The 12,476-nt window shown below is 36.9% G+C and overlaps 1 non-coding gene across 1 annotated transcript; it reads left to right on the forward strand.

The window, feature by feature from the left end:
• Nucleotides 1-90: 90 nt before the first annotated feature.
• LOC111878462 (small nucleolar RNA R71) lies at nucleotides 91-197 on the forward strand. The gene has a single exon (XR_002845768.1). It is a non-coding gene; the product is annotated as a small nucleolar RNA R71 (small nucleolar RNA).
• Nucleotides 198-12,476: the final 12,279 nt, after the last annotated feature.

The raw sequence follows: 12,476 nt of genomic DNA on the forward strand, positions 1-12,476 counted from the left end.
TTCTTTGTGAGCGGGCCTTGCGAGTCAAGTAATTGCCTAGTTGTGACATTGACTCCGTCATAGAAGATGGAGACTTCTTGTTGGCTATTAAGGTCATGGTGTGGGCAATTCCTTAGCAGGCTCTTGTACCTCTCCCAAGCATCATATAGTGACTATCCAGCTTGTTGTTCAAAGTTAGCAATGGCCTTCTTCAACTTGGCTATTTTAGAAGGTGGGCAAAAGTGGTCAATAAATTCTTCTTTCATCTTAGCCCATGTGGTGACCGACTCGGGAGGGAGTGACTTGAGCCAATCTTTTGCAGCACCCTTGAATGTAACTGGAAGCATGCAAAGTAGCTGGGTCTCGCGAGGCACATTTGGAACATTAAAGTAATCAGCTACATCATTGACTTCATCCCAGTGCTTGTAAGCATCTTCGTAGTCTTTTCCGTAGAAAGAAATCTCCTTTCGTTGAGCGAGTATGTGGCCCTTTAGTTCGAAAGTAGCAGTATTTGGTATTGTCACGCATCCTCTTCTTCCATTCCCCCATGGGGACTTCAGCGATGTTAGCCATGATAATGGCTAATTTGTCGTCGAAGTTGGATTCTTGCCCGAAAGTGGGGTCTTCTTCTCCTTCGGTTTCATACTCGGTGTCCTCTTTGATCGGGTCTTCTGTTGCTATAGAGGCGCTGGAAGCTCCTGATTTGCTGCTCTTGTTCTTGTTGAAAACGGACTTTAGATTCTTCAATGGTGAGTTCTTTGAAGAAATAGATTCTCCAACGGATTTTCCTTTGTTCTTCCTTAGGGAGGACTCCAGGTCTTCTAGTGGAGGGACCAAAGGTGTCTCAGATCCTCGGGTCATGAAACAACTGCAAATAAAACAAGAGAAAAATGCGTAAAAAGAACAAAAATAAAATAAAAACTAACACTGTGAACAAGGATGGACTCGCCGGGTTGCTTCGAGTGCACTCGGCGATTTCAAGGCAAAAACAGAAAAGTTTGACAGATTTAAAATAAAAACCAATAAATACTAAAACCTAACCTACTCACTAAATTACCTAAGAATTAACTTTGTGTAAGATAAATCTCACACAAAGGATCGATAAAAATAAAAATTAGTGCTAATTTAGAACCGTTCCCCGGCAACGGCGCCAAAAACTTGATGTGTGTAAACTCAACTAGTTTTAATACTACTTTTAACTATAAAATAAACACACAAAGGCAGTGGACCTATCAATTGTAGTAAAGCTAAATAAGTAGGGTATCGAACACAGGGAACGGAGAATTAAAACTAAAAACTAATTTTATCTAAAATTAAGTAATAAAAAGAGGTTTTATCTAGTTTTACAAGACTAGAAACTTACCAACTAATACTTAAACTAATTAACTAAAAACTAGATAAGCAAAGATTAAACTAAATTCAATTACGAAGGGAACTTCTATTTAGTTCAACTCAATTGATCCTATGGTTGATATTATGGAAATAGTGCAATGGATTAATTTTTCTATTGGCTACTAATTCAAGTGATTAGATTCACGTTCGCTGCACTAATCCTTAGAGAACAAACTAACTCAAACAGTGGCCAGCTGTCTAATTTAATTCAATTCACTAGGTTATTTATTCGGGTTAATTTAGACTTGTAATGGTTAACTAATTTGGTCCTTTAATTAACCTCTTCTTGATGGTCATCACACAAGCTCACACATGAATTTACTTATTTTTCTATTAATTCTAGTTTCACAGTCGCTAATCATAGTCATATAATAAAGTGGTCACATAAATTATATGAGGTAACAATTAAGAGATGTTCATGCAGCTTAATTATCTTCGTATTAACAGAAAAATAGTTATCATTCACACATACGGTTCTTTAACAAGCTAGAATTAACAAAATCACCAATATTAAATCAATCCTGCCATAGAGCAAACCATAGTCTCAATATTGTCTCCCCAAACAGAAGTTAAAAGGTTTTAGCTCATGATTGAGGTAATTGACAGCACAAAAATGAAATCTAAAAGTCTAAACATGATGAAGAACGATAGATTAAAGTAAGAATGATGTAAATTTGCCTCAAATCTCCTTCGGGATTGGGTTTAGGGTTGTATCTTCGTTCTCCAGATCTCACCTGACTCTAATTCGCAGCTTGCTCCTCCCCAAGGGTTCCAGAATTCCTTGTATCGATCTGAATAGTCGTTTTTATAGATTCATACCGACTTGCCGAGTCCATGACTGAATCGTCGAGTCTCTCACTTAATTCCCGTGCACGGTAAATCAATGAGTCCTTATCTTCTCGATTCTTCGATGCAACTCGCCGAGTAGTCGACCCTACTCGCCGAGTACCTTGTATTTTTAGCATTTTTCTTCTTTGTTCAACTCCCGAGCTCCCAACCGCTTCTCCTGCTTCCTTTTGCTTCCGAGCTTCGCTTTTGGACTGAAAACATAATTCAAACAATTTTAAGTATATTTTGTCCATGATATGCAATAAATTAGCTAATAAATGATAAAAATCCTTACTTAATATAAGGCTAAATAAGCAAATATCAAGAGTCCATCTGCAGGAGCGGTGTCTTGCGGGTGCGCTTGTTATTCCTACGGGATGGCATTTTGCTGTTGCATGTTGATAAGCCAGATCGTAAGTAATGATCGTCATTCCTGGTTGTACTCTATAAATTTCGCGTCTCATCGTATGATTCTCATTTTTTCCATCTACATCCCTATGATGTTTTTATGGTAGTTAGTAATCACAGATTTGGCACTATTGTTATGTCTATCCTTTGTGTATATAGGTTGTTTTGGTTTTGAGATTCTTAAGTATCTAGTGGTTTCGAGGGATCGGTTGTGCATATAGTTGAATTTATGCAATAACATGAAATAAAGATAGCACATAATTGTTCCATTGGTAAGTACCATCTTAGTACACGAAAAAGAGTCATGTCGGATAGTAGGGGGAAAAAGAAAAGGTTGATCCTAATTGTGGTGGAAAGTGTTTGGTGGTGGTGCTGACGAAGTGGATGCACCTCGGAGACGAGCTATTTTTTGCTCGGTATCACGTAGTCGTACCTCCCAAAATAACTGTCGCGCTCAGGAGTCTCCGTTCACCTCCTGTGTTTGTCTCTCATCTCTCTCAATAGCAAACTGCATTTGTTTCGTTCGATTTGGGTGTCCTGAGCTTGGTTATTAATACCCCGGGTGCACCGGACCATGACTGGGAGGGCCCGGTCAACTGGTCCTCTATAACTAAGATCGAAGAGACCTCGGTTCCTACCGTAGTATGGTCGTACCCCTGCCGATGACTCTATCTCCAAATATCGTGTGCCCAAGGAGGCATGGAGCCACCGGGGCCCACACGATAAGTCGATACTCTGGCCCTACATGGAGGATTGATGACATTGGATTCTGCATCTCAGTCATCATCTTCATTGCCATCGGTCTCTTCCTCTTCGAGGTCCACTATTGACTCGGTGGGTCCATCTGCAAGTTCTACTTCGTGTTCCTCCTCTGGTTGTTCCTCTAAGTCTCCTTCTAGGTCTTCCTCTGGGTCGAGCCACTCTGTTATTCCCTGACTAGGGAGATAGGGGTTTCCTAGCTAATAATACTCGTCTATAGTGTATTGCATGAAGGGGTATAAACACTAGAAACAAATAGCATACCAATTACTCCTATAGTAATTTAATTTTGTTTAGGTTTGGTTCTATAAGCTCTTTGGATAATTAAATGGTGAGTTTTAGATTCATTGTCCATCACGATTACTCCCGAACACATGTTGGTCGTATTTTGAATGAATGTAGTTGATCATGCTACATTCACCCCCAATACGACTACATAACTGCCCGAGTTTATTAGCGATGTTCAAATCCTCCAAAGACTTTTACTATTCTTGTTGTGTTATTATGTTCAGAGTTGTTTAGTCCCATTGTATTTATAGTTCCATATCATGTATGATTAGATATGCTAGTTTAATATAAACAATGCTCTGATACCAATCTGTCACACCCCGAACCAGATGGCAGAAACGTCCGAGGGCTTGTGCGTGACTTCATCTTGAAATATCATTAAAATGAATATAAATGAAACATAACATCATCATCATCACACATGTAATACAACAACATTCATTTTTTACATCGAGTATTGCTTTTGAATATTACATGTCAAAATAGTAAGAGTATGATGAAACAAAATATAGCACAATATCCATTAGTTTGTTTCGTTCATCCTGCTTCAACGGCTTCCTGAGAATACATGTTATTTTGAAAACGGTCAAAATAAAAATGTTGGTGAGTTCATAAGCATGTTTGTGAAAATGATTTGTATAATTTTGAAAACCACCAGAAAATCCTATATTTTCTGCAAACTGTTTAGTTTGTTTGTGTCAGATCTTGTATTAATGCATGTATGTTATTGTTTATTTGACTAAAAGGGTAAAGAGAATGTAAAGAGCATGTAAAGAGAATGTTCCCAGATAACCCGATGTTGTCTGTAAAAGAGAAAGCTGCCTACCAACCCCCGGGGTTGAGTACCAGTACGAGAATGTTTCCGAGTAATCCAAGAGAAAAGAGAATGGTCTTCCGTAAACTTCATAACGTTAATTCCTCTAAGCGAGTCGTCATAACCATACTAAATAATGACAATTTCACATGTCTTGGCATTGTTGGGTGCCGGTTTTGATTTTTTCTTATAAGGTTTTTGTCGCCCTAGACTGAGTTAGTCTAACTGTAGCGAACAACTCATGTGTGGGGTGTCATCCCCGTATAGATCAATACACAAATCCCCGCTCTCCCTCCAAGTGACTCTGGTTATAACTACAGGCTACGGTCGTACACTTAATAGGTGCCAACCGACAAAACTCACTGGATCCTTAATCGAATTTACGCGAAGAAAGGTATAATCTCATTCCAGGCCCAATGAACCATGTAAGTGAACCACTAATGCATCGCTAAACATGTAAATCATTTAAAGGCCCAAATTGAAATGAATTTATATAACATGGGCCCGAATATATATATATATATATATATATATATATATATATATATATATATATATATATATATATATATATATATATATGAAAGGACAACTAAGGCTCATTTCACATGTAAGGTATTTACAGGCCCAAATAGCACACAAATAGTATCCAAGGTCCGTCGCACATGTTAATGGGTCAATGAGGCCCAATAAACATCTAAATAGTACACAGGATCTATCACACATAAAAAAATGGGCCACTAAGGCCCAATAACCTAGAAAATGATCAAATTAATCCGTTTGTTAGTTTATCGTTGGTTTTAGTTCAAGTATTCACTAAAATAGCATAAAAGCCCACTTTTTGTAAAAATGACGTTCTTGGCCCAATAAGCCAAATATTTACAATTAAGGCCCAAATTTTGTAAGAAATACACTTTAGTCTCCATATTGTTCAAAACTTGTGTTGATGACTAGTTTCTGGTAAAAATAGCATTTTAAAACCCATTATTGTCAACAATATCATTCTTGGCTTGATTTTTGCGAAAATACACATTTTCTGGTTTTTGAGCTTTTCCGACCTAGTTGTTGGAAATTTTGTAGAAAAATTATCGTAAATCGAAATTTGGATCCGTAAATTCTGGAAGTTTGGAAATTTTGTCTACCTTGTTCTATATATTTCTCATAATTTTTATTGGCCTCTAACAAGTGTGAAATTTCTCACCTTCACAGGTTGGTCCGAAATTATTTCAAATCTAATAGCAGTTTTGTAAAATTCTCCAAAAATAGTAGAAAAATCATATGAAAATGTGAGGGTAGTCATTTTAAAGGTATAAATCTGAAATTTATCCATGTAAAACAGTTTTGAAAAATACTTCCATTAAGAGGGTCAAAACAGTTCGAGATTGGGCTAAAATTTTCCTGTCAAAAGCTGATTTTTGAGTATAAGTTATAGATCTTTGAGCACAACACTCATTTTTGCAATTTTAAGTGTATAATTCCCATATCTACAAGTTTATATGTAATATATGTGAACAACATACTTTTCTCAAGGTTCCTATGAATATCCAAGTGATAAACTTTAAGTTCTTAACATATTTTTAGATTAATGAAGTAATCAACACATAATCACCGAATAATTCATGGAAAACACACATAGTCATGCATATACACATAGATCTACACACAGCAAATTGTATTCTCCCCCAAAATCATATGAAAACCGAAAACAAGGGGTATGAACTCACCTTGGGGTGATGGATCGGTTTTGATGAAGAAGTGGAAGAAGATCATTGATCCTAGCAAGCTTTCTTGAGTAGATCTTGAACTTAGATGGTTCTAAGAAAATGATCGACAAAAATATGGGTGTAAGAGGAAATTTTTGAAGAGTTCAAGAAGTGAAATCATAGATCTAAGTGAAAAACTTACCAAAGATGGTGATCTTGAAGAAGAATCTCTTGAAGACACATACCAAATCTTGAAACTTTTAGAGAGAATGAGGAGAGTTCTTGAGAGACTTCTTGTGAGAGTTTGAGAAAATGAAGATGGTGGGATGTTGGTGTTGGCCGAGAGGTAGAGGCAGGGAGAAAGAATGAGAGTTTTTTTTGTCTTATGAAGAGTTTGAGAAGATGCTTGCCTAAATACATGCAAATTATGCATGGATATCCACTAGACTAAAGTGAGGTGTCAAACTCTTAAGCACCCTTTGTTCTTTTTTTTTCTTTTTTTTTTTTATATTGTTGTTGGGCTGAGAGTTGTGCTAGGAAAAAGGGAAATGGAATAGTTTTGGGCCCATTCTAGTTTTGCTCGATTTTATGAAGCTTAATAATATTTTCGGCCCATTAGGCCCCTTATTAAGTTTCTCGGCCCACTAGAAGTCCAATAGGTAATTTATGGTCCATTAGGACTAATGGAAACATTTATGGCCCAACAAGGCCCATTTGGGATAAAAGAGCCCTTTTAGGTCCACATGGCCCAAAATGCTAAAGTTTTATGAGTGTGGTCCATTTACAGTCCAATTACGGTTCCTAGGCCCAAGATAGTGAGGTTGGAGGTTTATTGGTCTGTTAGACCCAATAAGAGAATCCTAGTCCATAATGAACTTAATTCGGGATTTCTAGGGTTTCCAACCCTTATTTGAACATATGAGATGTATTTGAACGGGAATAGAGTATGATATTCGCTTAGAGTACCAATTATTATACTAGTTGAATGATTATATGAGAGTGGAATTCCCTAGCAAAAATGCTAGTTGTGATAATATATATGCGTACGAACCGTACAATGTTTCCATGTGTAGTCTCCTCAGTGTGCTACGTCATCCCGTATCTCGATGAAATCGGGTGTCTGTGCTCGCGGCGCACCATGCGAGCACACATGACTGGAATATTAAACTTTGAAATTTTGAAACTCTCTCTTAGGAACTCTGTTTTCTACAACTTTTATATATCATTGTGGATCTCATCGTTCTCTACGAATTTCCTTTTGGTCGTTTTTGTTGGTTTTGAATCTCGTTTTTCGAGTAGTTTTTATTATTGTTAAAAATCATATCTCCCTCATATGATTCCTATTTTAAGCATTATCTACTTCATAATTGTTACATTAAGTACTAGTATGTTTGTCTAGTTGGCAAATTTTTCTAAAATTCAACCGATCTTTTTGTAGTTTTCATCGTTGAAATTTTCTAAGTACAACAGACATTTATTTACTATAAATGACATATCATGCTCATACTGTGTCGGATTTTTGCGAAACTTATATTTCTGGATTTGTGGTAGTGTTGAGTATCTAAATATGTTAACTTGCTCGCAAAGTGATGCAACTTTTTGTGCACTTATTTTTAAGCCTATGGTTTGACGATAATAAGAGTGATGGTTGAAATTTTTGGCGTTTACAGGATCGTATTAAAATGTTTTTACGTTGGTTATCGATGGTGGATAACGATGAAATTTCGGGGTTGTGACATCCTCCCCCTGTTGAAGGAAATTTCATCTCTAAAACTCGTGCTTGACGTGAAGGCACTTGGTTGGGAGTAACATAATGGATTTTAGCATTCGGAAGTTATGCATATGGCGTAGTCTTAGAGGAGTCTTCTCTCTTCTTAAGGTTTATTTTTGCAATGAGGCTTGGAATATTTTTATTTATTGTCGGTTATTTGTTGATTAGTGTAGGGTTGTGAAGTAGTTGGATGTATATTCCCACTTCTATTTTGTTTAACATTAAGAGGAAATCCATTCCTATTTTTTTTACACTAAGAGGAAATCCATTCCTATTTTGTTTCACACTAAGAAGAAATCTATTCCTATTTCGTTTTACACTAAGAGGAAACCTGAAGTTTCTACTGATCAATCATGCTAAGGTTCCCTTGAACCTTTACTTTTTTGTTCCACGATCTCATCGTTTATGTTTTAGGAATGGTTATGTGTTTGCTTTATGTTGTGATTTTCAGTTTCTTTTATATATTGTTTTATGCTAGATGTGGTGGTTCTCCTTATCGGTTTATCTTATGCTAATGTTACCTTCGATCACTTGGCCTGTCTTTGTGGGCTCTTGTAGAGTTCTCTCAAGGTTCTACTCCTAACTAACTGGTGTGGGTTCTTCGGAGACATTTGGGATCTACTTAACCTAGCGGTTTGTCATGAACCTCATAGTTTTGCGTATTTTTGAATGACTGAATCTAATATATTTCCTAACCAAGTCTACACGTAGTAGTTGTTTATCATGAGAGTCGGATTTATATGGCTTTTAGTTGTATGGACTTTCTTGCCATAGGTTTCTAGTTTTTGTCTTCTATCTTCATTGTATGGTTTTGTGGGCATGGGTTCATGGAGTGGGAGTTTCTTTAGGATTACAATTTATCTTTCCCTAAAATGGTGTGTTCTATCTTAAATGGTTTAGGGTCTCTTAATCCTAGAAGGCATTCAAGCCCTTCGGTTTCTATCTCTTCGGGTGCTTTTTCACTCCACAATTTCCTAGTATTGTCGATTGGGAAGCGTTTATACTTATATTGGGTTTGACAAGTGTTTCCAATTTTTGGTTTATCTATGTGGGTAGAGTTCTACTATTATCCTGTTATGCCTACTTTTGTTGGAGGGTGCAATATTTATCCCAAAGATTTAAATCTTAGTGTTTATACTAGTTCAGTGATATACTATAGGTGATAATATAAAACTAATTCTTTCTTAACACATTTGGGGGTTCATATGATGGCTTTTATTTCTATCGCCTAAGGGTTTAAGCTATTTGCTCCATTTTCCCTGTGAACGGATTCTGACTGGTTACTAATGAATTTCAGGTAGACATTTCTTGGTTGCTACACTCTTAAAGATATTTTCCTAAAATTTTGATGGTCGGTTAAAATTTCTTAGCAACTTATCTACTTATCGCTTTCCAAGTAGGTTGTTGACACAAGTTAATTTTCATTCTTTCGTTTGTTGGTTTATGCCCCCTTTTTGGTGCATCTAGAGCTTGTTTAAATTGGAAGGATGAGTATTTTAGTTAAATTTCTATGGTTTCAGACTTGAAGAGGTTAGGCAAAATAAAATAAATATTTTTGAGCTTCTTGGAATGTGTGTCGCGCGTAATAGGGCCAGGTATAAAATAAGCATGTTGGTCCCCCCTTGGCGACATGCACTTTCGATTCCTATTCCACCATTTGTGATTTTTGGGCCACACAAGAGGTTTACACGCCATATTTTTGGGTTTTTTCGTTTCCCCCCATCCAATTCTCCTTCCTTCTAGGTACACGTGCCCTAATCCTTAGCATCTTTCAATTGATAATGGATTCAAATTTCCCATTTTTCAGATTGTGAGAACTTTTGGATTTTTCAAAATTTGGTGTGATAATGTGAAATTTATGGGTTAGATAGATAGTATATCGACCGATTCTAGCAGCTATATAGTCCATTATCATTAAAACTCGTTATGCTGCTCTAATTCGAAGCATTTCGGGTTTTTGTGAAAAACTTGGGGTTTCGGTTAAATCCGGAATTCTATTGTTTTCTAAGTCAAATTGGTGCTATAATTTACCTGTGGGGTACCGATTATTGAACCCCTATGCTTCCTAGGCTGAAATTTGGAAAAAAAAATGGGACTAATTCCGATTTGTTCTATGCATATTGAAGGAACATATAGATTCACAATTCAAACAAAGACAAGATTCACAAGAACACACGATGTAAATAAGATTTCAATTTCATTAATAAGAAAACTTGAACAATTTGATACAATGTAAAGAACAATTCTATACACAGAACTCTTACCCATTCTTCTATCTCATATTCCTTTATATAGGCATCACAAGAATATAAGAAACATCTCTAGCCAACAACTAAGTTGCGAACTTAAGGTAACAAAAATGTGCGAGATCGCAACTAGACTCACACAAACTAAAGACATTACAAACAAGGCCAATACAAGTAGACACAACAAAAACTACGAACTTCGCAATCTCTCCCTTTGTGTCAATTTGCTTCATTTTTCTTTACTTCGGTTTCTTTGTACATTCAAATACTTTCGGAATTGTCTTCAACAACACTGAACGAACTTTGATCCAACACTTGATCATATTTGAAACGTATCTCACATCATCGAAATAACTTTTCTTGTACTTCATAGCATTTGACAAGATTTGATTTAAAGCCACAGAAGAGTACAAGTGCTTATCAATCAAATAAAACATGCACTTCTATACTTATGTTAAATACGTTGTATTCTATAGTGTTTTTGTTTTTGGTAGAGTTAGTGTTGACAACATCAAATAAGGGGAAATTGTTAGGACCCTTGTGATTTGATGTGTCAAAAATTGTATGTCAGCGAATGCTGCTACTGATGGTATCAGTGTGTATCCACTAATGTCATTAGGTGTACCATCCTAAAAACTAGAAGGTAAAAACATCATTTTAATATAATCAAAACACTCATTTATCTGTTATTCAAACATTTAAAAGTATGTGAGAATAAAACAACTATTAGAGTAAAATCCCAAAATCACGAGTTGTAGAAAACACGGGTGTATGCGTTGTGATCAAGCTTGGCCCTTCCCTTTCAAACCGGAAGTACCTAAAATTATATACCACAAATGTAAGCATAAATCTTAGTGAGTTCCCCAAATACCACATACCATACATAATATATGAGCCATATATATATATATATATATATATATATATATATATATATATATATATATATATATATCAAGCATACAAATAGGAGGTGCTATGTGCCAACCATAGTCTTGCCATTATGCAACGAGCCGTGTCATGGTCTTTCCTTGCCAAGCCGAGGACCAAAACCCAGGGTCTTACAGACAAGTGTCAGGAGCTGCCTCTTGTTTTTTCATGCAAGCATCACAAAGTCAACTAGCATACAATCTACCACTACTTATCTAATTAACTTCCAGAGTCCATACCCTTGTCTTGCATATAGATTGTCAGGAGCCACCCCTTGGTCTTTCATACAAATGCCAAGGGCCACCCCTTAGTCTTCCTACAGTACATAAACCAAATGGGCTGGCATCGGTGCCTTCAACCCATAGTACAGTGAGGAGACTCGCCTCGACAACTAAACCCACTGATATATCTTTGACTGCAGATCCGCTAGAATCCCTGCACTATCAAACATGAAAACATTTAATTAACATTTAGGCTCCAAAACCAAAACCATCAATCCATATATAGGGTAAAAGGACTATTTTACCTCTCACCTAGTTTGGTCCAAGACTAAGGGCCAAAATCACAATCAAAAGGCCCTCAAACAAAATAATCATCCAAGGCCTATTTATGGCCTAATTTTCCAAATTGGGCCCAAACCGTTACATGGGCCTTACCATAAAGCCCATTAACTTTTCCTTAATCCAAAACACTTATTCTCAGATGGCCCAATAATGCCCCAAGCAACTAAGCCCAAAAGATAGCCCAAACCCAAAATGACACCACAAGGCCCAACTATCCAAATTGAGCCCAAACCCATCATGGGCCTAAACCGAGAAGGCCCAATATCCAAAAAGGCTCAAAATAACCATTGGTCAACCCTGGTCAAACTTCTGGTCAAGGGTCCATGGACAACAAGTCAATAAAACAAGAAAAGTCCAACAGGCCGAGTACGCCCCGCGTACTCAGCTTGTGCGCCCAGCATACACCCTTTGCGGCCAGTACTCACAGCGAACTTGATGGGTACGTCGAACGTACTCCCCTGAACCCCAATCTTCTTCATTAAGCACTTAACCACTTAATACCTTGCTCCAAATTCTTAGATCTGACTCTTATTGATGACTTAACACGTAAAGTTGGCAAATTTACTTGCATGCATGGCTTAATAGGGCACTAAAGCTCAAAAGAGCTTAATGAAGGGTCTTTACACATGCATGAGTCCAAATAAACCATAAAGACACATATTTATGCCTTTGGGACACCTAAAATGTCCACATCTACAAGATCAAGCCACTAAAACAACCTTAGCTCACAAGGACCAACCATAAGAGGCTAAAATGACCATAATCAAACCCAAAAGAAGATCTAACCAAACAGAT

This window comes from Lactuca sativa, chromosome 5 (genome assembly GCF_002870075.4).
Source record: "Lactuca sativa cultivar Salinas chromosome 5, Lsat_Salinas_v11, whole genome shotgun sequence".
Taxonomy (NCBI): domain Eukaryota; kingdom Viridiplantae; phylum Streptophyta; class Magnoliopsida; order Asterales; family Asteraceae; genus Lactuca; species Lactuca sativa.